General features: G+C 50.6%; 1 protein-coding gene and 1 long non-coding RNA gene across 5 annotated transcripts in view; one reads left to right on the top strand and one right to left on the bottom strand.

Moving 5' to 3' along the window:
- Nucleotides 1–20,039, bottom strand: part of PTPN3 (protein tyrosine phosphatase non-receptor type 3) — a 110,952-nt gene extending 90,913 nt beyond the window's left edge. The window contains exon 1 of one of the 4 annotated variants that reach the window (XM_044265171.1): nucleotides 19,907–20,039. The gene's annotated coding sequence lies outside the window, so the exon portion shown is untranslated. Of the gene's footprint in view, nucleotides 1–18,560; nucleotides 18,666–19,387; nucleotides 19,446–19,906 lie in introns of those variants that run through there. The other 3 variants (XM_044265175.1, XM_044265173.1, XM_044265174.1) reach the window with 3 other exon arrangements.
- LOC122917364 lies at nucleotides 3,156–24,024 on the top strand. Its single transcript, XR_006386384.1, has 3 exons — nucleotides 3,156–3,966; nucleotides 8,842–8,844; nucleotides 24,002–24,024. It is a non-coding gene; the product is annotated as an uncharacterized LOC122917364 (long non-coding RNA).
- Nucleotides 24,025–25,130: the final 1,106 nt, after the last annotated feature.

Genomic DNA, 25,130 nt, shown 5'->3' with positions numbered 1-25,130 from the left:
CAATCGATTGAACAGGTGTTTCAAAAGAAAAAAATTAAAGAAAAGGTACAAAGTACCCTCAGACCGCCAAGGGCGTGCTGATAAGAGAGGGAGTTAAAATGTGGTACGCGTCTCTCAGGTCCGAGGAAGCATAGTAGGACTTCCTTTCCTTTGTGCAAAAGGTGTGGGCTGGAGTTTGAGGGCGAGAGGTCCACAGGCCCTTCCAGCTCCCGGCAGCCACTCTGGGTTAATTATTAGCAGTGGGAGAACAGGAGTAGGTCACCTCATTTCTGGAGGGCAGGCCCTCAGTACGGCCTGGGCCTCTCCAAACTCTGACCAACAGCTCTCCTTTCACGGAGATCCCGAGAGCGACAGGCCAGTCCCAAACACAGCTCCCTTCCATGTCCCTCCCCACGCACCTGCCTCCAGGGAGCCCCGAACTCGGAGGACTCCGGATGGAAGCCCAGGTTCACGGCAGCCCTTGGATGGCAGGGCTTCTAAGGCAACTTGAGTCCAACTAGACTCTTCCCCCTTCCCCTGCACGGTGGGGCCCTAAGCCCAGGATCTCAGGAGGACAGCCATGGGGCATCTGAGGTGTGCCAGGGGCCTGGGTCCCCAGGAGGATCCTGGGCAGATGGACGGCACTGAAACCTTGCTATTCTTCGAGCGAGCTGTGGGAGGTATGCAGGCCGTGCAGGATCCAGCTCCACGGCTGTGAAGGACAAGTTGGCCCCCATCGCCCACAGCCGGCTCACCTGGGAGGGAAAGAAGAGGCCAGTAATGCCGAGGAGCTGCCCCGCAGGGTCGGCTCAGATGAACGCACATCAGAGAAAACAAGCAGCTGACAGAGCTGTCCTGAGCCGGCACTTTTTTTTTAAGTTGTCCTTGTTCCCATTATCCCACTGTCAAACATCTGACCATGGGCGGCCACGAAGGTCAGGGAAGTGGGGCCCAGTGGAGCCCTGCTTTAGGGCAAAAGCACCAAAGATATGTGGCAGCAAGGTGACAAGAAGGGGCTAGACACCCACCCCCGCTCTGCAGGAAAACGGCAAAACAGATGAGCAGGTAATTGATGAGGATTTGCACAAAACCACCAGATTTACTCTTTTCCATATTTTCCACCAGACAGAACAATCTTTTTACACTTGGGAAAGATAGAATTTAGGGCATGGGAAGGCATCTTCCACGACCCACACCGCACACCTGTCCCCTCGTTTGACATCCACGTCAAAAGAGAACCAGGCTAAAGGCGGCCAGGACCATGCTGGAGGGGACCCGAAGCGGAGGGAAATCCGAGGGAATCAAACGGAGTGGCTCCTGGCAGTCGTGTTCCCAAACCTCCCCACCTCACCTGGCTTCCCTGTGTCTTTCTTGCGCCAAAACAAACAGAACACAGAATTTGCCATTTTAACCATTTTAAAGCATACAATTCAGGGGCATTAATTACATTCACAATGTTGTGCAACCAACCACTATTTCCAGAACTTTTCTGTCACTCCAAACAGAAACTCTGTACCCATTAAGCAATAACTCGTCATTCCTTTCCTCCCCCAAATCTCTGGCAACCTCAACTTTGTCTCTATGAATTTACCTCTTCTAGATATTTCATATACATAGAACTAGACAACACTTGTCCTTTCGTGTCTGGTTTCCTTCACTCAGCACAGTATCTTCAGGGTTCCTCCATGCATCCCATTCCTTGTTAGGGCTGGGTGATAATATACCAGAGACACCACATTTTGTTCAGCTGTTTGTCTGCGGGACACTGGGTTTCCCATGTAGCTACTATGAGCAGTGTTGCGATTACCATCTCTGTTTTTAGTATATGTGCTGCCGAAGCGAGCACGCGATTACCATCTCTGTACAAGCATTTATTTGAGCTTGGTTTCGGTTATTTGGGGTATATGCCTAGGAGGGGAATTGCTGGGACATGGTAATTCCAGGTCTATAGCTTCTTGATGAAACCAGACTTTTCTACGGAGGCCGCACCATTTCACATCCCCATCAGCATGGGAAGAGGGTTCTAATCACTCTACATCTGCACCCATACTTTCTACTCCTTCTGATGACAGCCATCCCAGCATGTGGGAAGTGACAGCTCATCGTGGTTCTGATTCGCATTTCCGTGATGACTAAAGTTGAGCATCTTTTCAGGTGCTTACTGGCCACGTGTAGCTCTTCAGAGACATGTCTATTCAAAGTCCTCTGCCCATAGTTTTAATTGGGTTATCTTAATTTAGGTTGAGTTAAAGAAGTTCTTTATATACCCTGAATAAACCTTTACCAGATAGAGGATTTGCAAGTATTTTCTCCTAATCTGTAGGTGGTCTTTTCTTTCTTGATAATTTCCGTTGATGTGCAAAAGTTTTAAATTTTGATGAAGTACAATTTATCTACTTTTCTTTTGCTCATGCTTTCTTCTATCTAAGAATCCACTGTGAACCTCAAGGCCATGAAGTTATACCTCTTCTTTTAATCCCTAGAAGTTTTATGACTTTGGCTCATCTGATCCATTCTGAGTTAATTTTTGTATATGGTGTGAGGTAGGGGTTGCCCTGGCCCTTCTGACCAGGCTCCCTCCCCACCATAACTCCTCTGGTAGGACTGGCATTGCTGCACTACACGGTGAACTTCATGGCAGAATCTGGGTCTCTTAAAAATAACCAGTGTGGTGCAGGCAGCCCAGGGCCTGGTATCATTAGGTGGTTGATAACTGCCGGATGGATGGATGGTTGAATGGATAAGCTATTGGGGCTGTGGAGGGGGGATGCCCCATCCCCATCTGCCTACCGTTACTGCAAGCACCCACAGCTGGCTGAGCAACTCCTGTTTGTAACAAATAAATCTGAAAGGCTATACTTAATAAGAACTAAATCTGGGGGCGCCTGGGTGGCTCAGTCGGTTAAGCGGCTGCCTTCAGCTCAGGTCATGATTCCAGGGTCCTGGGATCGAGCCCCACATCAGGCTCCAGGAAGCCTGCTTCTCTCTCTCCCTCTGCCTGCTGCTCTGCTTACTTGTGCTCTCTATCTCTCTGTCAAATAAATAAATAAAATCTTAAAAAAAAAAAAAGAACTAAATCTGTACTGGGGCACCTGGGTGGCTCACTTGGATGGGCATCCAATTCTCAGTTTTGGCTCAGGTCATGATCTCATGGGTTGTGGGATCAAGCCCACGTGTTGGGCTCCGTGCTCAGTGATGAGTCTGCCTCAACATCCTCTCCCTCTGCCCCTCTCCCGGCTTGTGCTTGCACACTGTGTGCTGTCTTAGAAAGAACCAAGTACCTATCAACAATTTCATCTACACACTCCAATCACTTAACTTAAAATGACCAAGATTTAACGAGTGCACTGAACTAATGGCACTTAATTGAGTCCTAGCCCTGGAAAGTTCCTCATTTTCTTACCAATCTCCTAGCTCAAGTCCCTCATTGCACAGAAGGGGAGACCCAAAGGGCCAACGAAAGCTAGGACTTCCCAAAGTCTGGGTCTCAACTCCCAGGGCTTTTTCCCACCAAATATAGGCCTTAGGATCTCCACTGTAGATAAGCAACAAAAAGGTATGAGGTTAGTCTGAATTGCTTCAAATGTCCGGAATGGCTGTCTGGCTCCCAAGCCTCCCAATGAAAGAAAAAAAAAAAAGTGAACCCTGGGTCCTAGATCTCATTAAGCTTCGAGACCCATCTCCTGCCCTCCTAGTGCAGCACACCTCTCTGCTCTCACTCCAGCCCCCCGCCTGCCCATTCCCAGGTTAAGCTCGTTCCCACCGCTGGACGCCTGCTTCCCTCAGACATCCTCCACCCATGCTCTCTCCATGTGTCTGCTTAAATTTTACCTGTCAGTGAGGTCTTCCCACCACTCTGTGTCCCTCACTCCAGATTTCTCCTTACCACTTATCACTGCTGGACGTGTTAAATATTTATTGTCCCTTCTCAATTCCCACATCCTCCCCTCCTACAAGACTGGTGGTTCCTTAAAAGTCAGGGGCTTCGTTAGTTACCAGATCCCCCTCACCCCTGGAGTAGAACCTAGCATACATGAGGTACTCAACAGCAGTCTGTGGAATGCATGAATAGAAGGTAAAATGCTGCTAAGCGTCACAGAAGGAAAGGCAGGTACCTCCACACTCGTGGTGAGCATGACCAGACCTGCAGCCACGCGGGCCTGCAAGCTTACTTCTGGACCCACGGGCCGTCCCTGCTTAGCGGGGCAGGCAGGGCGGAGACGCCATGTGTGATCAAACACTCCCACACGTCTCGGTCAAGCCAGAGAGGCCGGCAGTGGCTCCTCTCCTGACCTGGCCACAGGAAATGGAGTCTTGCCCCACAGGCGCTCAAGAATCGCTTGGGAGGGGCGCCTGGGTGGCTCAGTGGATTAAGCCTCCGCCTTCGGCCTATGATTTCAGGATCCTGGGATGGAGCCCCGAATCGGGCTCTCTGCTCGGCAGGGAGCCTGCTTCCCCCCACCCCCCCACCTGCCCCTCTGCGTACTTGCGATCTCTCTGTCAAATAAATAAATAAAATCTAAAAAAAAAAAGAAAGAAAGAAATCCTTGTGAAATGCACACAGCAATGAATGAACAAATAGCTAATGTCCACAGGGCTCATGTCCGTGCTTTCGGGAGGCTTGTGTCAGCGTAAGAGAAGATCACCCCAGCAAAGCTGGGAGGTGGTCTGAGGAACTCCATTCCGAGGAACCTACTGTTAGGATACATCCAGACATGAGCCGAAGTCAGCGGCAGAGATTTTTCCTCCCAACCACGCTTCACGCGGACAATTACAAACCCAAAAAGCTGATTTCCAACTGTAGAGGGCTAGTTAAATAAGTCACAAAATAGCCCCCGGAGCCCATGGAGACTTCACAATAACACACTGACGAGATGGGAAATGTGAGACTATTAAGCAAAAAGGGCTGGTTGTAAAATTGTATCTACAGTGAACACAACTGTTTCATTATAAAGGAACACGAGACCATAAATACAATCGCTAGTTTCTCCTATCCTTTCAAACTTTCAGTATTTCCCAAATTATAGTGAGCAATAACGAGTCTGAAGAAAATCAAACTGATAGAACTTAAAAAAAAAAGCGGTCAACGGATATTTCACTGGCCCCCAGGGTGTGTAACTACTTAAACCTCCGGCCGGCCACCTCCTCCTCACTCCTTTCGGCCTTCCCCCCACCCTGCTTCTCCCTCCTCCTCTGGCCTGCCCCCAACTGCCCTCTCAACACCCCCCCACTTGTCAGCCACACCAGCAACCACTCCTCCCCCAGAAATCCCGTTCCAAGCCCGAGCCGCCCCACCCAACACCCCCCCAACCCCGGCTCACAGACCCCAGGGGCTCGCTTCTCTACCTCCCAGCACTGGGGGCTTTGAGCAAGTTACTGAACCTCTCTGAGACGCCACTTCCGGCTCAGGAAAACGAGGCTGGCCCCAACTCAAGGGGACCTCTGAAGGTGCAGGGAGCTTGCAGGGCCCCCCACCCCACAGGGCCCTTCTGTGGGGAGGACCAACGTGCTGTGAGTTTGCTCTAGCCCTGCCACGTGTTGAGTCTCAGTCTGCGGCTCCTACACAGGCTCCTGAAGCTGAAGTTCTTTATTGTCTCTCTGCCTGGGTCTGGACACCTGTCCTCTCCTGAAGGGAGAAGAAAAGGTTTGCTCTCGGATCTCAGATCAACACAGTGGTTGCTTGGCTGAAATTCCTATTCCCCCCGGCAGAAGCCTCAGCTCCCACACAGTCCGGCTCTCAGAGCTGATGACCAAATCCCCAGCAGCTGCCCCTCCCGAGGACGCATCTATCTTCAGAAGACATTCCTGGCATTTTACTTAAGGTCTTGAGGACTCCTCAAGTCCTCGACTTCCCTTGTCCACACCAATATTATCCCATCGTCTCAGCTTTTTGCTTCTCCTGCTCTTTCAGTCCCTGGGGTTTACACATTCTTTCTTCGTGAACATTCTGCATTCATCCCTCTCTAATCCCGGAGGCATTTAATGAGCCCCACCTGTGGCCATGCTCCACAGCAGGTGCTGGGGTTCAGGTGAGTAGAGGCTGTCTCAGCTCCCCCTGCGCTCTGGAACTCCCAGGCTGGTCGGAGACAGAAATGCATGAACAATCAGATAATCACCTTTTGCTGTGGTGAGTGCCCTGAATACAGCTGTGTGCCCCTGGCTGCTGGGACCTTGTCCACACCGTGACCAGAGCTCAGCCTGGGTCAAAAACAGCCTCTGAGGGGATTCTTATGGCAAAGCTAAGACCTTGAAGGATGATCTACCAAACAAGAAGATCAAATCACTCGGTGCTTATCCCAAAGCTCTCAGGCTCCCCCCCGCCCCTCCTCCACCATCACCCACAACCCGATTCCAACCGAGCTGCCAGTCTGCAGACCCCTGAGTGCACCTGCCACTCCCACCTGGTGGGAGCTGCGGCTGTGCTTATCTTCTTTCTCTATATGCTCTTCTCCACGAGCCGCCTCCCTACCGAGGTCACGTTCCAGGCCAATGCCACTTGAGTGCGGTTTCCAGGCAGCTGGCATCAGCATCACCTGAGTGCTTGTCAGAAATGTGGACCCTCAGGCCGCACCCCAGACCTCCAGGACCTGAATCTTCTCCTATGCACGTTGAAATCTGAGGGACCCCACTTTCCACCGCAGTCCAACCTCCCCCTGGTCTTCAGCTTCCTCCTTGTCACAGCGGCCAGCTGCCATCTTTAACATCATGCGATGAGCGGACACCCAACCCCCACAGCGTCTGCCTTCTCAGCCGCAAGGACCTCCACGTCCACCCCCAAGGCGGCACCCCCTCAGCCCCACCTTGCCCAGGGCGACGAGCCCACACGGCACAGGTCTGTCCAGCTGAGACCTCGGGCTTCACCTGTGGGAGGATGTCCCCCTGGTTCTTCTGTCAACTTACTGAGGACGGCCGCCAGCCGGTGAAAACCGGCAGCTCCTAAGTAATCATTACGGGCCACCAGGACAAGCACTGCCCCGGACCGAGTGGGCTGGCAGAACTTGTCATTCCCAGTACGGAGATGAGGAAACCTGAGCAGCTCCCCGAGGGCACGGGGCTAGTGGGAGTGGGTGCAGAGGGGACGCAAGCTTACAGCCACGCACCAAGAAATAACAAGGAGCCCCGCAGGCTTGAAGAGAAAACTCTGGAAGGGGGCTTATAACTGAGGCAGCCCATTTGCACTGGGCCAGGACCTAGAAAGGAGGAAAAGCAGGAGAACAAGTGGGAGAGGCAGGTGGAGGCCAGGTCACAAAACCCTTCGTTGACAGACTACAGAGCTTAGATGTACTGGGTGAAAGGAAGGTAACATTTTGGAGCAGGCTGGTCAAAAATGCCTACGTCCTTCCCACAACCCAAGCCCCCATGAACCTGATTCTTTGCCTTGTGGTACTTGCTTCCCCGACCCTCCCGGTATGGCAAACACAGCCAGACTCTCCCAGCTACCCTGGCTGCATCTTCCTGCCTGCTTGCCCTCAGCCCTCCACGACCTCCTCCCTTCCAGGCTGAAGCCCAGCTCCTGGGAAACCTCCACCAGCATGTTTCTGCCAGCCGGCAGCCAGGAACAAGGGCCGGCTGCCAGGAATCCCTTCCCTCCTTCTACGATGGACAGCACTTTCCCCAGGAGGGCCAGGGGCATGGGCTCCCCTTCCAACCTGGGCGTGGCACATCCAACCATCTAACCCTGTTTCCACAATCAGCTCCTCTTAGAGGAAGACCCAGACTCCTCCCCTTCAGCCAGAATCCTCAGGGGAGCCAGGCCCGGCCCTGGGGATGGAGCGGATTAAGAGCCAGTCTCTGCCCTGCAGAAGCTCCTAAGAGAGAGCCCTGATCCTGAGTTCGGGCCTCTTTATGGGGAAAACATTTTTGTGACCTCTGTATATTCACGCACTTGACCTGTTTGGTGATTCTTAAAAAGAGTAGCCTTTCTTAGTCTTCTAAAATGTCTTTTAGTGGCGAGTCATCCTTGCAACAGTGAGTCAGCCTTTTTGATTGAAAAAAGTTCAGATTAACTGTATACAAAACAGTAAAAAGATCCCAACATTAAAAATCTCTTGCAGGGGCGCCTGGGTGGCTCAGTGGGTTAAGCCGCTGCCTTCGGCTCAGGTCATGATCTCGGGGTCCTGGGATCGAGTCCCACATCGGGCTCTCTGCTCAGCAGGGAGCCTGCTTCCTCCTCTCTCTCTCTGCCTGCCTCTCTGTCTACTTGTGATCTCTCTCTGTCAAATAAATAAATAAAATCTTTAAAAAAAAAAAAAAGAAAAAAAATCTCTTGCATTATTTATAGATTGAAAATACGTCGGTAGAACTTTTATTTGTGAGACACAGGTCTGTTCTAGAGTCTGGCTTCTCAACATCTCAACACCACCCCGGAGCTTGCAGACTGCAGGCCACTCCAGACACCCTAGAAGCACACAAAGGCTTGGGAAGCCCTGGCTTAGAGCATATGCCTTGTGGGGTTGGGGTTAGAGACAGGGGGAAGCAAGGCCAGATGGAATCCGTGGGGAGCAGAGTGATCTTAGGTGCTTTCGTATGGAATGTTTTTCGGCAGGAAAATGAAGGAGGTATAGGTATGAGGGGCTACCGGAGGGGGCGGGGATAGGAAGCAAAAGCAGAGGCAAATGGGACAAGCATGGGGACAAACCCAGTTTTAGCAGGAGTGAGGGTGGTTGGGGGAGGGGGTGGAAAGGAAGGGCAGGCTGGAGGAGGAAGGTCTGAGGTGTGATGGGGCAGGATCTGTCTAGGGCAGGTGTGCAGGTGAGCGAAGGGCGACCCTGGGTTTCAAAGCTGGAAGACTTGTCACTTACGAAGAAGGCGTTTTTAAGGAAGGAGGGACCTGTGGGGGGGGCGGGCACCTGGGTGGCTCAGATGGTTAAGCGTCTGCCTTCGGCTCAGGTCATGATCTCCAGGTCCTAGGATCGAGCCCCATGTTGGGCTCCCAGCTCAGCAGGGAGCCTGCTTCTCCTTCTACCTCTGCCTGCTACTCCCCCTGCTTGTGCTCCCTCTGTCTCTATCTCTCAAGTGGAATAAATAAAATCTTAAAAAAAAAAAAAGAAAAAAGGAGGCACCCAGGGACACTTGCAGGGATGTTCAGATGTGATAAACATATGACCCAAATCGCCCAGAGATGATCAGGCCCTGTGAGCCCCTGAAAATGGCATCAGGGGAGTCTACCCAGGAAAGCGTGCAGAATGAATAAGAACAGAGGATAAAGGAAAAAGAATGAGCCATGGCAGGGGTTGGGGTGAACTGTGGAACCACATCATAGAAGCCCTGGTGTGGTGGGGGGGGCAGGCAATCAGCCCGCAGCACAGAGACCCAGTGGGCTGAGATAGCAGAACCGGCCACTGGTGTTGACGAGCGAGCAGTTTCTGACCATCACGGCGAGGGCAGTGTTGGTCAAGGGGTCAGTGTTGGTGGGGAAAGCTTAAACACCCTGCCTGGGGTGGCAAGTCCCCATCAGTCAAAGTGATGTCTTTCTGTACACGCGTGTTCACGGCAGCATTACTTGCAAGAGGCAAAAGGTGAAAGCAATTTAAGTGTCCGCTGACAGGTGCACGATAAACAAAATGTGGTGCACACGCCTTCAACGGAACAGGACTCCTCCCTGAAAAGGAAAGATAGTCCCACACCTGCTTCAACATGGCTGAACTTGGGGACGGGACATCATGCTAAGCAAAATAAACCAGTCATGCGATGACAGATCCTATATGAGTCCATGTATGTGAGGTCACGAATCCTCTAACACACAGAGACAAAGTCAGAGGGTGGTTGCGGGGGGCTGAGAAGTTAGTGTTTGATGGGTACAGACCTCTGGTTTTGTAAGATGAAAAGTTCCGCCGTGCATGGGGGGGTGACGGTGCCCCACCAGCGTGACCGTACCTAAGGCCACTGAGCTGGACACTTACGTCCATTTTACTGCAATTTAGAACAATTATGGCTTTCATTATAGGCAGAGAAAATCTGAACTCCCAGAACCGAGCAGGAGGTCTGTGTTGAGAGGTGAGAGCAAATCTTTCTCAGCGGCCATAGAGGACACGACTCTGGCTGGCCTGGCAGTGGAACTGGGAAGGGAGGAACTGGGTGGTGACCTAAAGGTGAGGCTGGTCTCAGAGAAGGCTTTTTCCCAGGTGATGGGAGGACAGCCTTCGGCTTTACGTGGAGAGGCGAGCCTGAGCCAAAGGAACACTCATTTTCTCAGACAGGAGGAGAGGAAGAAAGAGAAGAGACACCAGAATGTGAAGGACAGGGCAGGGAAGGAGATGGCGCTTCAGGATCTCGGGGCCACGGGCCCCCTGGAGAGCCAAGACGAGGACGACAGGTAGGAGACCTGGAGAGAGGAGGATGGTCAGGTTGGCTGGTGTGGGAGTAGAAGGGGAGAGCTTGCTGCAGGGCGGGCTGGCGGGCTGGCTGGTGGGGGTGGCGGGGGAGGGGAGGGAAGGGCAGGGGAGGAGGCCGGGGGAGACAAGCTGGTTGCAAACCACAGGGCACTTGTCTGAAACGACCATGGAGCCTGAGGTAGGCACTTGTCTGAAACGACCATGGAGCCTGAGGTAGCGGTCCTCAAAGGAAGGTCTCAGGTCTGGGGAGCAGCAGCAGCACCAGGAGCCTTGTTAGAAATGCAAGTTTGCAGGCCCCTCCTGAGTCTGATTCAGACCCACGGAATCAGAAGCTCTGGGGGTGGGGCCCAGCAGCCCATGTCTGAACAGGTGATTCTGATGCGATAAAATCGGAGACACCCTAGCATATACTACAGAAATTCAGTGGAAGACACAGACCATTCTCCATATGAAAACAGAAACAGAAAATCAGCCTAGCAACTTCCACGTCAAAGAGCCAGAAATGCAGAACGGGCTTCAACGCCAATACAACTGCTTACTGCAGCGAACAAACTTTCTGTTCACAAGACAAAGAGGCCGTCTGTCTCACCCACTTCCTCAGATGAGATCTAGAAGACACACCTACGATCTGGGGTGGAAATGTGGGGACTAGTCCATGCCCTCCAACTGGTTATGGGAGCCGTGGAGCCCGCCACAGGACTTTCAGGGCCTCAGTTTACCCATCTAGAAACCAGGGAGCTGGGAACACAGCTTCTGAGGTCTCTTCCCGTTTTGACACCGTGTGATTCCTTCTGTCCTACAGGAAACGTGACCTCAGACTAGGAGCTTTCGCATAGCCGTGCCTCGGCCGGGGAGAAAAAAATATCTCTAACTGGTAAGACATCATATCACAGTGAACTGGAAAACCTTTTCCAAAGTTCAGTAAGAGCTAGTACGTTGCATTCGAAGAACGAGAGCACTTCCTTACAAACTGGCTTTGCCATTAAAGTGACCAATGCCTAGAGTTATAAAAATACTGTACTGTCCTGGCCTGTGTTCATGAAGTCCACGTGACTGGGACGGCCCAGAAAACATCGCCAAACCTTCATGTTTTTATCCTATGATACTTTTTAATCCAGGAAGGTGGGGCTTGTTATTTTTCTGCTAGGCAGAAAATGAGTTAAAAGAACTGTACCATACGGCCCCCCGGGCCTGCCCCCTCTGACCCGAGTATCTGGGGACACAGCATTGCAAGTCTAGGCTTCCTGATAAATGGCCTTGTGTTGACCTTGTTACCGGAATCCCTAGACGCTGGTTTCCTGCCTGGCTTCTCTGCATCCAACTCCCTGTCTACACCTCCTGGTCATCCAATGCTCATCCTTTTGTGCCTGGGTCCCCAGTGCCACCTGCTTCCCTGCCTCTGCCAAAGGCCAGTCCCTTGGTTCTGATCTCAGAACGAGGGTGGTGAGATGGACGTGGATGTTTGTGCAGGAAGGTGAGTGGAAGTGTGAGCACGAGGGGAAAAAGATAAGGTCTAGGGAGCCTCTAGTCTCCTGGCCCACCTCGATTACACACCCTGGCTCTTAAATTCCATTGGAATTTATCAGTGGGAAACACAGCTGGCTTGTTGGGCCTCCTTGTGCACCTATCACAGACCCAGTCCCGGCTTCTCCATCCAGCCCCAGTATGTAAATGACCTTCCAGGCTCTCCTAGTAGCCCCTCAGGCAGGAAGGTGCAGGGGAGGGGAGGGGAGGGCCAAAATAAGGGTGGTGTAGCAGGAGCAAATTTCAGTGGGGGCAAGGGAGGTGTGACCGACCGCAGGTATTAGAGCCTTGAACGGGGGTGGGACAGGCAGTGCCAAGGTTAGTCCCCTCTTTATCCAGGCAGAGGATCCCCAGTGCTAGAGTTTTCCAGGCTGATCTCCACCTCAGAGTCACATCTGGGTAGGGTGACCACACCGCCTGACTTGCCTAGGGCAGTCCCAGCTGAGGCTAGTTCATGAGATGCAATTATTAATAGCCCCACTTTTATCTCAAAATGTTCTGGTTTAAGTGATGAATTTTCATCGCTTTATTCTTGGGGCCCTAAGCCTGCAAAGTAGGAGCTGCAGACAGAGAACAGTGCTGAACACTAGGAGGGAGAGACCTCCAGGCTGAGTCTTGCCCCTCCTCAAATGCTCCACTCTCCTCTCTAGCACCCCTGCCAATCCATCACTGGGGTCTGCACCTTCAGGGTGCAGGGTGCATCACTGGTACAACTTCAGGGACAGCAGGCTCGCTAGCCCCCAATGAAGCCTCTTCTCTGGGGAGAGCTGTGTTATAAAAATAGCATGATTCAGGGGCCTGGGTGGCTCAGTCGTTAAGCCTCTGCCTTCGGCTCAGGTCATGATCCCAGGGTCCTGGGATCGAGCCCCGCATCGGGCTCCCTCCTCAGCAGGAAGCCTGCTTCTTCCTCTCCTACTCCCCCTGCTTGTGTTCCCTCTCTTGCTGTGTCTGTCAAATAATAAAATCTCAAAAAAAAAAAAAAAAAAGCATGATTCAAACCTATAGATAGTATGACGGTACTAACAAGATCCTTAAACAAGGAAAGGAGTAGCAGTAGGGGAAACTGGAAAACCTGCTTCTCCCTTCCACCTCCTTCCATCTTACCGTCTCTCCATTCAATAAAGATTTTCTGAGTGCATCTGATGTTCCAGTGGAACTGGGGACACAATGGTGAGTTAAAACAGACTCAAGTTGAAGGACATGTCTTTTTTTTTTTTTTTTTTAGAGATTTTATTTATTTATTTGACAGACAGAGATCACAAGTAGGCAGAGAGAAAGAGGAGGAAGCAGGCTCCCCATGGAGCAGAGAGCCCGATGTGGGGCTCGATCGCAGGACCAGGACCGTGAGATCATGACCCGAGCCGAAGGCAGAGGCTTAACCCACTGAGCCACCCAGGCGCCCCAAAGGGCATTTCTAAACAATAATGGGCCTATGCTTTCCAAAAATGTCAAGGTCATAAAGGACAAAGAAAGGCTAAGTAAGGGTTCCAGTTTAAAGGAGATTAAAGAGAAAGGATGACCTTATGAAATGCATGATCTGGGGGTTTCTTTGCTACAAAGGACACTATCCAGACAATAGGCAAAAACCCGAGTAAGATCTATAGATAATTGTATTGTTTCAGTAATGACTTCTTGATTCTAAAAATTGTGCTGTAGTCATATAGAAGAATGTCATTGCCTTTAGGAAATACACTGAAGTATTTTGAGGGAAAGGGAGAATCTAAAAATAACCCTCAAATGACTCAAGAAAAAAATATATATACATAAAGAGCAGAATAAAATAAATGTGATAAAATGGTAACATTTGCAGAATCTGGGTGAAGGGTATATGAGAGTTCTTTGTTCTATTCTGAGAACCTTGCTGTAAGTCTGAATTAGGTCAAAATAAAAAGTTGGAAGAAAAAAATAAGCCTCAGAGAAAGGTTTTTTTTTTTTTTTTCTTTTTTTTGAAAAGAAAGCCAGATCAACCCTGACTTCCGAGAGCTCCCCGTGTTGCTGGGGAGATAGGTACTAATACACATAATTACACTAATTAACTGCAAAACTGCAACTGTGAAAGCACTGTGAAAGGAGAGAGATCCGGAGGCACGAGCGTTTACAATAGGCCGTTTTACCTAAATCACGTGCAATCATGGGCTAACAACCAAAGCAGGAGTTACCTTGCCGGCAGGGGGAGGGGGACAAGGTTCCAGGGGAGTAAGGAGCAGGGACCAAAGCCTGCTCACCCGGGCCCAGCAGGAGGTACCAACATCAGTCTATCCTTCTCTTCTCCAAGCAACAGGAGGTGTTTCTGGAAGACACCTCTGCTGCAGAGGACAGGCAGGTGAGAAGGTGGGTAGGGTCCACCACAGTGCTGGTGGTGAGCGTAGCCTCCTGCAGGAGCATCACTGAAGTTTCTTCTGCTCCCTGACACTCTAATTTTCTACAGCAGGGATGTATGAATTTGATAACCAGCCCGGAGGAGGGGGCTGGTGGGAGGAAAGCGGGCTCTGCCGATCACATCCTATCTCCAGGCCCGTTAGTGGTCAGAGTCAAGGGTTGGCTAATGGAGCTGGTTGCTGCTTCACTTACAAGCACTCAGGGTCTAGACTGAGGCTGACTTCACCTTAGGGAAGCAAAGTGCTGGGGGTCAGGTCTTTACACTCTACTTCCAAAGTCAGCCCAGTACCTTCATCACACAGTACCCAGCAGGCCATGGCCCCTTTCTGGTCCTGGATCCTGCCCCTTGGAATATCCCTTTAGCTCTGAGAGCTGCGCCCCACAGCCCTGTCCTAGTAGTGGGCCATTACTCACCCTCAATGACTCTTGGCACTGAACACTAAACAGAGCATCTATCTGGAGGGTCAGGGGCCTGACCGCAAGCAGAGGGGGACCCTTTGCTGTGCCAAGTTCTGTCCTGGTGGGTTTTCATTCATTAGCTCCTTTAAAAAGGCCCATTTAAAGGAAACAGGTTCCGTTATTATCCTCATATTACAGTTACATGACTTGTCCGGGAAAAAGACTTGGGTTCACATCTTGACTCTCCTGCTTATGAACAACGTGCCTTTTGGGTGGTCACACCATCTCTCTGAGCCTAGGTTTTTTTTTTTTTTTTTCATCTTATCAGTAATGTGGGGCTGGTAGGAATTAACAAGATTCTGGGACTAGACAGTACTATTTATCCCTTTTTGAGGCACCAAGGGGCTCAGTACAGAAAATCCACTCCAAACTACACATCGCTTAAATATTTACTAAAACCTTGTGTATCCTAACAGTAAATCATGGGACCTGAATTTTCCAGGACTCTCCCCATTTCAAATCCTCTGTCCTAACTTTCCACATAAAGCATCACACTGTCTCAAAAATTCCACTCGCTCAGTATCCAAACAACACCTCCAACCAGGCCCTCCTCTGACACGAAGCAGCAGCACAAACATTCTTTCTCCAACAACAGATCCCAGTCTTCGGTTCAGAAAATGTAGTCAGTGCAACCTTGCTGGCCCCTGATGGAAAGAGGGTCATGGCAGCCCGTGCTCCATCCCAGCTCCAACTCGGCTGCTTCCCGGCACGCAGTGGTCGGAGAGGCCATCCTGCGATCGGAGCATCGCCCACAGAGGGACACAGACTGCTGAGCTCTGCCCACACCTACCCAGCAAGCTGCCAGTACCTAGGTAGGAAGCACAGCCAGAGGGTTGCTCCAAGATTGGAGGTAAATCTAAATTAATATTTAGAAAGCCCTCAGAACAGTGCCTGGCAGCCCGGAAGTGCCATAACAGTGCTTCATAACGAAATCCAAAGACATCCCTGGCAGAAGGTGCTCATGCCTCAAAGACAATCCATCGGCATCACTTCTCTCTGGGGAGAACAAGGAGAATGGCCACTTACCCCCGCCCTGAGTCCGGGGACACGGAGGAGAGTGTGCTGACTACAGGAAGCGGGACCTGGGGAAGAGTAACCACTCCTAATATACACATGGTCTCTGGGCCTTAGTGCCTGCTGTTGTGTCCACTCCCCAAACACCATCTTTCCTCCCTTCAAGGCTGAATTAAAATTCAGCCAACTACTCTTTATAGTGTTCCTTGACCCCCACCAGAATGAATGGTGGCCTCCACTGGTCTCTCTTGCATCTGGCTTTACCCTCTTTTAAAGTAACTGTGAGACAGAGAAGTAGATACAGAGCCTCAAACACGTTCACACACATCATTGTGTTCCCAATTCCACCCTGCATCCTTCTGAGATATGGGTCTGACTTCCATCTCCTAGGACCTGATACACGGCTCAGTAACTGTCTGAATTTGCTGTGAAATCTGTGTTCTCAGCTGGGTTTCACCTGGTGGGGCCAAAAGTAGCTTCAGGTGCACACATAAGCAGAAGCTACTAGTTGCAAGATCTCGGGGTCTGGGAACCCATAACTAAATCAGATTTTAGCCAAGGGCCTAACCAAAGCATTCTGCTCATCCCTCTTGCGGGAGAGGAAAGGAGACACCTGTGAGACCCGAGCAGGGTGGACGCTACCCTGATCCTGGCCCATCCCTAACAGAGTTGGTAAGAAGAGCTCAAGCTTGGGAAGCAACACCGGCAGGATGCCCTGCTTCCAACAGCCCATCAAGGCCAGGGCAAGTTCAGAGTGCCTTCGGCATTCCAGCCCCTGCTACGGACCTGGGAACAGATGAAAGAGGATTGGACTTGCGTTCCAGGAACCACTGCTGTCTGGTGGAAGGAAGCTGAGCCCCGGGATCACGGTCAAAGTCGCAGGTCCCCTCCCAACCTACCACAAGCCCTGAGAGTTCAGTCCCTTCTTGCTCCTTCCAGTCCCCAAAGCCTAGCCCTGGGGGTGGGTTATGTGCACCCTCGAAGACAGATCTCTTCCGGGCCTGGACTGAGGGTTCAGAAGCTCACCGTTAGTCCGTCTTCCCAGACTGCCTTTGCTAGCTCAGTTTCCACAAGAGTGGAAGAGAACAGCAGTGATATTCAACCAGTTTAAATAAACCAACGTAGGCAAACCCTCCCAGTTTCACAGTCAGCAATCAAGTAGTTGGTCCCAATTCCCTAAGGCCAGTTACTGGCTGGGAACCCCAACTCTTTCAGGGGTAAGATTTGTCTCTGTCCAGGTTCCTGCCACTTGCCGGAGGATAAGAGCTACCAGAATTCTTCTCCATGAAAAAATGTGAAAGAAGAGGTCTAAACAGGCGTGGTGAAGCAGTGAGATATCCTGAATTTGACTCTGTGTTAACTTAGGTTCTTAGCTCCCCGCTGTCCCTGAGAACCTGCCTCCACCTGGCAGTGAAGTTCCCCCAGGCATCCTGGGTTTGCTGGGATCCACTGGCAGACTCAGCATCCCCACCCAGAGCTGCACCTGATATACAGAAGCAGCTCAATAAATGCTTGCTGAACAGAAAGCCACTCAGAAAATGCCTTCAGTAACTTGACCTTTTACATTCCTCAGCTAATGCCTAATTTGCATATAAGAGCCCAGTTTTAGGAGATGGCAATTCACCAGAGACAACTCAGGATCAATACAGAGTATTAGGCACGTTTTATTCTACTCTAATTCTCCAAATCGGTATTCCATTAAGTGTACGTGGGGTTTATGGGAGCTCACTATAAACTAGAATATTTCACTAGAACGACCTACTCTGTCATATAATAGCTTACCGCTGTTAATTTTCAACTAGTCAATCTCAGAAAGGTTTCCAGCTTCCAGTCTGCTTTACGTGTTGATTTAATTGCCAGGAAAAGTCATCTTGAAAGTCTCCGTACAATAAAGGGCAGCTTGATGCAGAAGAAAAAGACCTGCCCAAGGAAGCATAAGACCTGAGATCTATCCCACATGGGCCAATACTGGATGATAGGTTGTTCAAGGTCTCAGTTTCCTCATTTGTAAAATGGGAACAATACTGGCCTCACAGGAGAGTTGTAAAAATTAAGTGAGTTCCATCCATCTGGATGAACTCTGCACAGTTCTATAAGGCTATGTGAAGGTTAGTTAAACACAAGATGAAATTCTGGACCAACAGCCTACTCAGGTAGGCTAATGACAGAAAGCAGGTGGTTCTAAAGGGGGAGAGGAGATATTCTGCCCTCCAAGGGACACTTGGCGGGGGGGGGGGGGGGGGACCGACAGGACATTTTTGGTTGGCACAACTGAGGGAGAAGGATTGCTACTGGAATCTACCAGGTAAGACCAGAGATGCTGCTAAACATTTTGCAATGCATTGGACAGACCCCGCAAAAAAACCAATCCAACCCCAAATGTTAACAGTGCTGAGGTTAAGAAACCCTGATCTAAATAATCAGGAAAGCTTTTCCCAACAGAAATCCTTCTAACCAGGCTGTACTTCCTCCCATCATCTCTTTAAACATTTGCAAGATGGATCATCTTGCAAAACAGCTCTTTTGTAAGTAAAGCTGAACTGCCAACTTCTGGAGTTTCTGAATGTATAAAACTGCTTTTAACTAAGATGCTCTCAGATTACAATTCAGCTAAATTGTTTTTCCAAAACCCTTGACTTCTGCAGTTCTCCAGGGCACAAAGACAGGGTCTGTCACTCTGCCACTAGGCCCTGAAGATGCTTTCATAATTCTAATTTCCTGGTCAAATGGGAGCCACGAGGGTCTCTAAACGAATTAAATTCACATCACGCCAACTGCTCCCTTGCTTTGTGCCGGGCACGGAGCCAAACACCTCCACATAATTTATCCCACTTAATCCACCCAACCACCCAGTGAGGTGGGCATTATTACCGGCTCTTTGCAGGGGAGGAAACCGAAGATCAGAGAGGTTAAACAACTCGCCCAAGGTCACCAGCTGGGCAGGGGGAGCCCAACTTGAAAGGAGGTCTCCAGTTTCCAAGTCACAAGCTCTTTCCACCAGCTCAGAAAACCCAGGTGTCAAGTTGTCTCAACTTCCCATGAATTTTTAAGGCAACCGCAACTTCTCAGTAAGTTTAGGTTGCTGAAAATGGGAATTTCCGGGGGGCTGGGCGTTCTCACATGTACTCCCCCACTGCAGCTGTCTCACCGCAGGTACCTGATAAATCATTCCATATCGCCCGCGGAACGGGGAGGATTTATTGGCGCTGGAGTTCGTGCCAGGCCCAGGAAATGCCATCTTTGAAAGCCGAGAGGCGGATTCGCCCTGGGAGCCGAGAAGGTCTGGCCGCCGCGCTTGGCTGGCTCCCCACGGGAGGTGCGCCCCCTCGGCGCCCCGGGCTGGGGTCGTCGCGGTGCTGGGCCCTCCAGGTTCGCCGGCCACGTCCACCCCTGCCCGGGTCGGAGCGCACGCCCACGCCCCGCCGCCGCCGCCGCGTCCCGGCCGCCCGCCCGGGACTGAGCCCCACCCCGCCCCGCTTGCTCCCTCCCGGCACGGCCCCGCCAGGTGAGCGCACCCCGGGAGCCCCCTCCCCGCCCAGACGTGGCGTCGGGACCCCGGGGCCGCGGCGTCCACCAGCCCGCCCGCGCGCTCGCCGCGCGCTCGGGGACGGGTGGGGGCGGGGCGGCGCCGAGCGCGCCCCCAAACCCCGGTAGTCCCGCGCCCCGCCTCGGCCCGCTGGGGTCGCGCCCGCCCGTACCTGCAGCATCCGGGGGCGCGGGGCGCCCAGGTAGGTCGCGCGAGCGGGCGGCGCGGAAGCTCGCTCGCGGCGCGACCTGGCCGCCGTCTGAGCATGCCCAGTGCCGCCCGCGGGCGGCTCCCGCCGGCCGGGCTGGCCGCGACGGGCCCGCGCGCGGGGCGGGGGGCGGGCGCCGGGGCTGCCCTGCGGGGCGCCCCTGCTCCGCCCCGGTCTGGCGCGCTCGGACGCGCGGCCCAGGGCCGCTGGGGCTCTGCTGCCCAGCTCCTGGCAGCCCCCAGTCCCTTCGTGCAGGCACGCAGGCATTCGTTCCATGACCATTTATTGGGTACCTACTGTGTGCCGAGCCCTCAGTGATTTTATGCTGAGGAATGTCAAACAGACCACGTTCAACAAATCTTTAAAACGAGGACGAGTCCTGCCCAGCTGGGGTCCTGCTGACTTTCAGGCAGTGCTCATCCCGTTCCACTAGTAAGTTTACCGGCTTAAACCGTCTTCCCCAAATTTCTTACCCGCCCTTACCCTCCTCCTCCCATCTGTGCTCTTGCTGTCTTCTTCCCCCTCATCGGACGCCGGCCTTCCTGCAGCCCCATGAGCACCTTTATGCCCACCAAACTCTCAGTACTTGGCCACCCTCAAGACATTTGCACACGCCTTTCCCCTCTTGCTGTGTAGGACTTCTCTGCCCAGTTTTTCAAGTGGCTGGCACCTTCTCCTCGTACCTATGTCCTTGTCTGAGAGGCTTGCGTCAGCGCCTAACTACATTAACACCCGGTTCCTGGACATTCTCCATGTCCTCATTTTATTTCCTTCACATCTATCACTATCCATTAATTCATTTAACAAGTAATTATTGATCGTCTACTTTGGTTCTCCAGGTATGGTTTACAAATAGGCAAAAATCCTGTCCCCTGGTGGAATTTAGGGAAAGGGGTCAAGCAACAGACAATAAACATGTACATAAGCAAGCTGTATAGTATATTAGAAGATTATAAATCCTTAAAGGGAAAAAGGACAGGGAAAGGAGACGAAAGTCTATGGAATACGGTTTTCAATGAGGTGGACTGATCAGCCAGTGAGAATGACACTGAGAAGGTTTCAGCCCCACAGAGGGAACGACTTTTGCAAAGACACTTAGGTATGATACTAGTTAGGCTTTGGCAAGGACAGAGTAGTAGGAGATGAGGTCGGTAAGTGACTTTTCCTCTCATTTGCTTATTTCTTGTGTATTCCCCTAGGGAATGGCTGGAGCTGTACAGCCCTGCCTGTCCCTGCAGTGTCGCAGTTCCTGCACGCCCGCACGTGGCACACAGTAAGTGCTCAAAAACTGTGGGATGTATATGTGAATGGAGGGATGGACTGGTGTTTGGAACCGTCCGGTCCGGACTAAGGTGCCCGAGGTCCAGGTGGCCGGTCTGTCCAGGGTCATTCGGCGGCTACCCGCAGCACCTGGCACCTCATCTAGGTCCTTGTCCCCGGGGAGCGCCACTGCAAGCGGGCGCCGCCTGAGCGTCGCGTCGGGGGGAATTCCGACAGAGTCAAGGAGTCCCAGGAACAGGACCCGCCCCGAGCCCTGCCCGGCCCTTTGGTCGCTCGCAAAACCTGGAGCCGCGGCGCAGGTCCAGAGCCCCACTGAGACGGACGGGGAGTTCACTGGGCATGCTCGGAGCCGGGCGGGGCCCGAGTGCCGGGGAGGAGGAGTCTCCCGGTGTGGCCGGTGACGCCCCCGCAGAGCCCGGCGGAGCCCCGCGGGACGCTCAGCCCCCGCTTTGTTCTCGACGCTTTCTGGGGGGGTCTGAGGGCCTTTTTTTCAAAGCTTAGTAAGAAAGCTGGGGATTCGGAGTCCTCGAACGGCGTTCTCTGCCTTCTCCGCTGTGTGATCTGGGCCAAGCACCATACCCTCTCTGTGCTTCCAGTAACAAGAAAACCCATCACCTGGATCTGGGCAGAATGTGGGGACTGAATGAAATAAAACACTTGAACATGTTTAATCCACTTTAAAGATCCATTTTGTGAGTGCCTACCTCAGGTATCTGTCATCTGCAAACCAGTTTGCCAAGTGCTAATATGAGGAAGCGTAAATTAATGGACATGGGAATTCTTGGAGTTAGGTCTCAGTTTGCCTTCCACCACAAACTAGGCTGAAACTATCTTTTTCCACACATGGAACAGTCGTGAGCTTAAACAGTGCTCTAAGTTCGAACTCAAAAATATCTGCACATCTAAGGGGAAAAAAAAGACCCAAGTCGTTTAAAAACCGTGCATTTCCATCACCGTAACAGAAGCAGGAATAAAAGGAGAGAATAGTCCCCAAACTGGAAACAAATGAACGCTCCCAAATAGTCAAAGAGTGGAATGATTAGTTAGGTTATGGTATGTTTGTTGAAATAATAACTAGTTTATAATAAGCTAGACCATAATGCAACAGGGGAAAACTTAAAATACAATGTTGCGCGTGTGGGGGGGACGGGGTGGAGACGAAAACACAAATATGATGCATAAAGATTATGTCTACGCATTCGCCCAGACTAGAAGGAAATATGGGAAAATGTAAATAGTTCAATTTTGGAGGGTAGTGAGGTTGGTTCCTCTTTTTAAGTTTATTACTAAAATAAATATATAAAAATAACCTAAGAAACAAAGTTGATCTATTACTGTCACACTGTTGTGTTTGTGATAACAAACATTAAAAGACCAAATTAAAAATTTGTGAGGTTTTGTGAAAGTCTAATCATAATAATAACAATAATTACTATTATTAAGCTCAAATGTGCTTGATATTGTGTCTTTAATCCTTACAGTCACTATCTAGGATGCTTGTTTCTGGCTCAGTTTTACAGAAGAGGAAATAATCTAGGAGCCATTCAGAACTAGTAAGATACAGGGTCAGGACTGAATACGGTTGGTCTGACCTCAAAGCCAGGGTGTTAGGTTTTGCTTTTCTGTGTGGCAGCTTACCATGTATTGATCAGAAGAGAAACCACCTATCATTTCATTTTGTGTCCTTTTTTGCTTTATTATCTCTACCCCTTGATGTTTTTGTAGGCTGCAGATTGCTTTTAAATGTTCTGGTCTCCTGTTACTATTTTATTGTTGGAGCCAAAATGTTATAAAGTCCATTCTTTTCCGCTGTTGCATCTGGAGTAACATGATGTTATTATCAGTGGTGACAACTGATCTTCGGTCCTAAGCTCCCAAACTTTATGGAAATGAAGCTTTTGGTTGGACACATAACCTTCTTAGTCTATGTGGTTGAACCCAGCCAAATCAAGAGCAAGTAGAGTCTTCATCAGAGGGTAAGGCTATCCCAAGTCTCAGATGAGGAGGCCAGTCCGGACATAGATGATTCTTCCTGCATAATCATTTTGGAGTCAGAATCACAACATAATGGAACTACCTGGTCCATGGACTTCTCAGAACTTTGTTGCGATGAAAAGATACGATAGTCGTGATGATGTTTGCCAAGAGAAATCCAGGGCCCTAAGAGCAGCCCTCCTGCTGATAACCAAAACCAGAAACAAACAAACAAACAAAAACACCCCAAAAAAACCCCAGCTCGCTCTTTTAGTAATGCTGGTCAACTGTTCCTGCCCAGAAATCACTAAACAACAAGAAACACACACACAGGGGCGCCTCAGTGGCTCAGTGGGTTAAAGCCTCTGTTTTCAGCTGTCGTGATCCCAGGGTCCTGGGATTGAGCCCCTCAATGGGGAGCCTGCTTCCCTTCCCTTCTCTCTGCCTGCCTCTCTGCCTACTTGTGATCTCTTACTTGTGTCAAATAAATAAATAAAATCTTAGAAAAAAAAAAAAAAAAGAAACACACACACACACACAAAACCAAAGAGGGTCATTTCGTTGGAGAGGAAGGTATGCCACAAACCCAATAGCATCACTGGTAATGGGCAAGATTCAGGCAAAAGGAATGCGAGATGCCCAATTGGACACAGTTATTAGTGTATTCCCGGAAGCTGCTGGGTTTGGAAGAAAATCTGGTGCCCAGCACCAGACACAGGCAATTGGCTGGGGGCATTTACAGGAAGAGTTTCCTGGAAGGATCACTGAGGATCGGCATTCACAGCAAGGCTCAGGAAGTCTGGGCACCATGTGGACTGTTTCTGGTCGGAGCTGGGCTCCCAGCTGAGATGCTAATGCTCATCAATTATTTGTATGTTAATGCAAACTCCTGAAGGGCCGAAGCCCCAGCAAATACAGGGGCAAGTGGTACTGTTGCAATGACAAGGGAGAAGAATACAGGGTAAAATTATATAAACAGTGTGGCTTCCACTCTGAATTACTGAGTTAAACCATATAAAACGGCCATTTTGTGGGTCAGTAATGGTTGAACGTGGGCAACTTTCTGTATTTCAGCTGAATTGATACACAGAAAAAAAGACGAGAAAGAACCGCACCGAAATATTAATGGCGACTCTCCGAACCTTGCATTTACAAGCAGAGAAACAAGATAGGGAAGGTATCTTTTATAAACCTGGAGAACCTCAAGGCTTTGGGCATCTATTTCTTTGCTATGTCTTTACATTTCCCTAAATCTTATTCTTATGGCATGTTTCCTTCATTATCAGGAAAAGTGAAACCAACTTTAAGATTTGGCAAGCCAAGGGACGCCTGGGTGGCGCAGTTGGTTAAACGACTGCCTCCGGCTCAGGGCGTGATCCTGGAGTCCCGGGATCGAGTCCCACATCGGGCTCCCAGCTCCATGGGGAGTCTGCTTCTCCCTCTGACCTTCTCCTCGCTCATGCTCTCTCTCACTGTCTCTCTCTCTCAAATAAATAATAAAAAAAAAGAGTTGGCAAGCCAAACAAAATGATGTATGGAGGGAAAATAGCTACTCTGGAATCACACACAGATGGGAGAGTTTCCTTTCACAGAGCATGAAGCCCACCGTGCCCTGTCCAGCACGGGCAGAGGATGACAGAGTGTCTGTTCCTGGCCCAGGAGGGAAGGAAGAGGAGGAACTGATCAGGGGTCTAGTCACGAGCCTGTAGGGGGCTGTTCATCTGACTTGGGACCCCGTTCATCCCCTCAGCCTGTGTTCTTAGGTCTCTTGGACTTCATGGATCTCACTCGCAGCAACACACATTTTTAGCCCAAAGTTTTATCCATTGAAAAATGTTTTTTCCTTGCCAGTTGTCACTGCCAAAAGAATTTTGTCTGTAAAACTGATGAACAAAGCCAGCATGGGAATAAGAGCGGTGTTGTGGATTCATTCATTCATTCATTCATTCATCACATATTTATTGAGTACCTATTGTGTGTCGGCATTGCTCTAAGTGCTTGGGAGACATAAGTGCACAAAAGAAACAACATTTTCCGCTCAGCCTCTTAGTGTGAGCTAGACAGAAGGCAAGCCGATGTAACAGCTGCAAGCGAGCTTCTCAACACACGCCAAAGTTAAACACTGTCCCTGTAGATGGTTACTAGATGCAACCTGATGGTAAACACAGATCTGAATAAGGGAACTGAAGTCATGTAGCAGGCCTCTGTTATAAGAGAGTCAGCCATAGGATCGGGGGTATGCATACATTTTTAGTGTTACCATGTAAATGCAAAAATAATATAACCAGTGACCTCAGAGGGTTTTCAGACCTTCTGAAACACTTAAGTGAACCCTTAGAGATACACAGACCTGAGTTAGAAAAATAATTTCCTGGTGTACACAATGTAGATATGCCAGAGGACTGGAAGGACTGTTACAGGCCCCCAGACCACCACATGAATTTGCTGCTAC

Source organism: Neovison vison, chromosome 9, assembly GCF_020171115.1.
Source record: "Neovison vison isolate M4711 chromosome 9, ASM_NN_V1, whole genome shotgun sequence".
NCBI classification, from domain to species: Eukaryota; Metazoa; Chordata; class Mammalia; order Carnivora; family Mustelidae; genus Neogale; species Neogale vison.
Note: the sequence above shows the minus strand (reverse complement) of the source record. Positions and strands in the feature narration are given on the sequence as shown.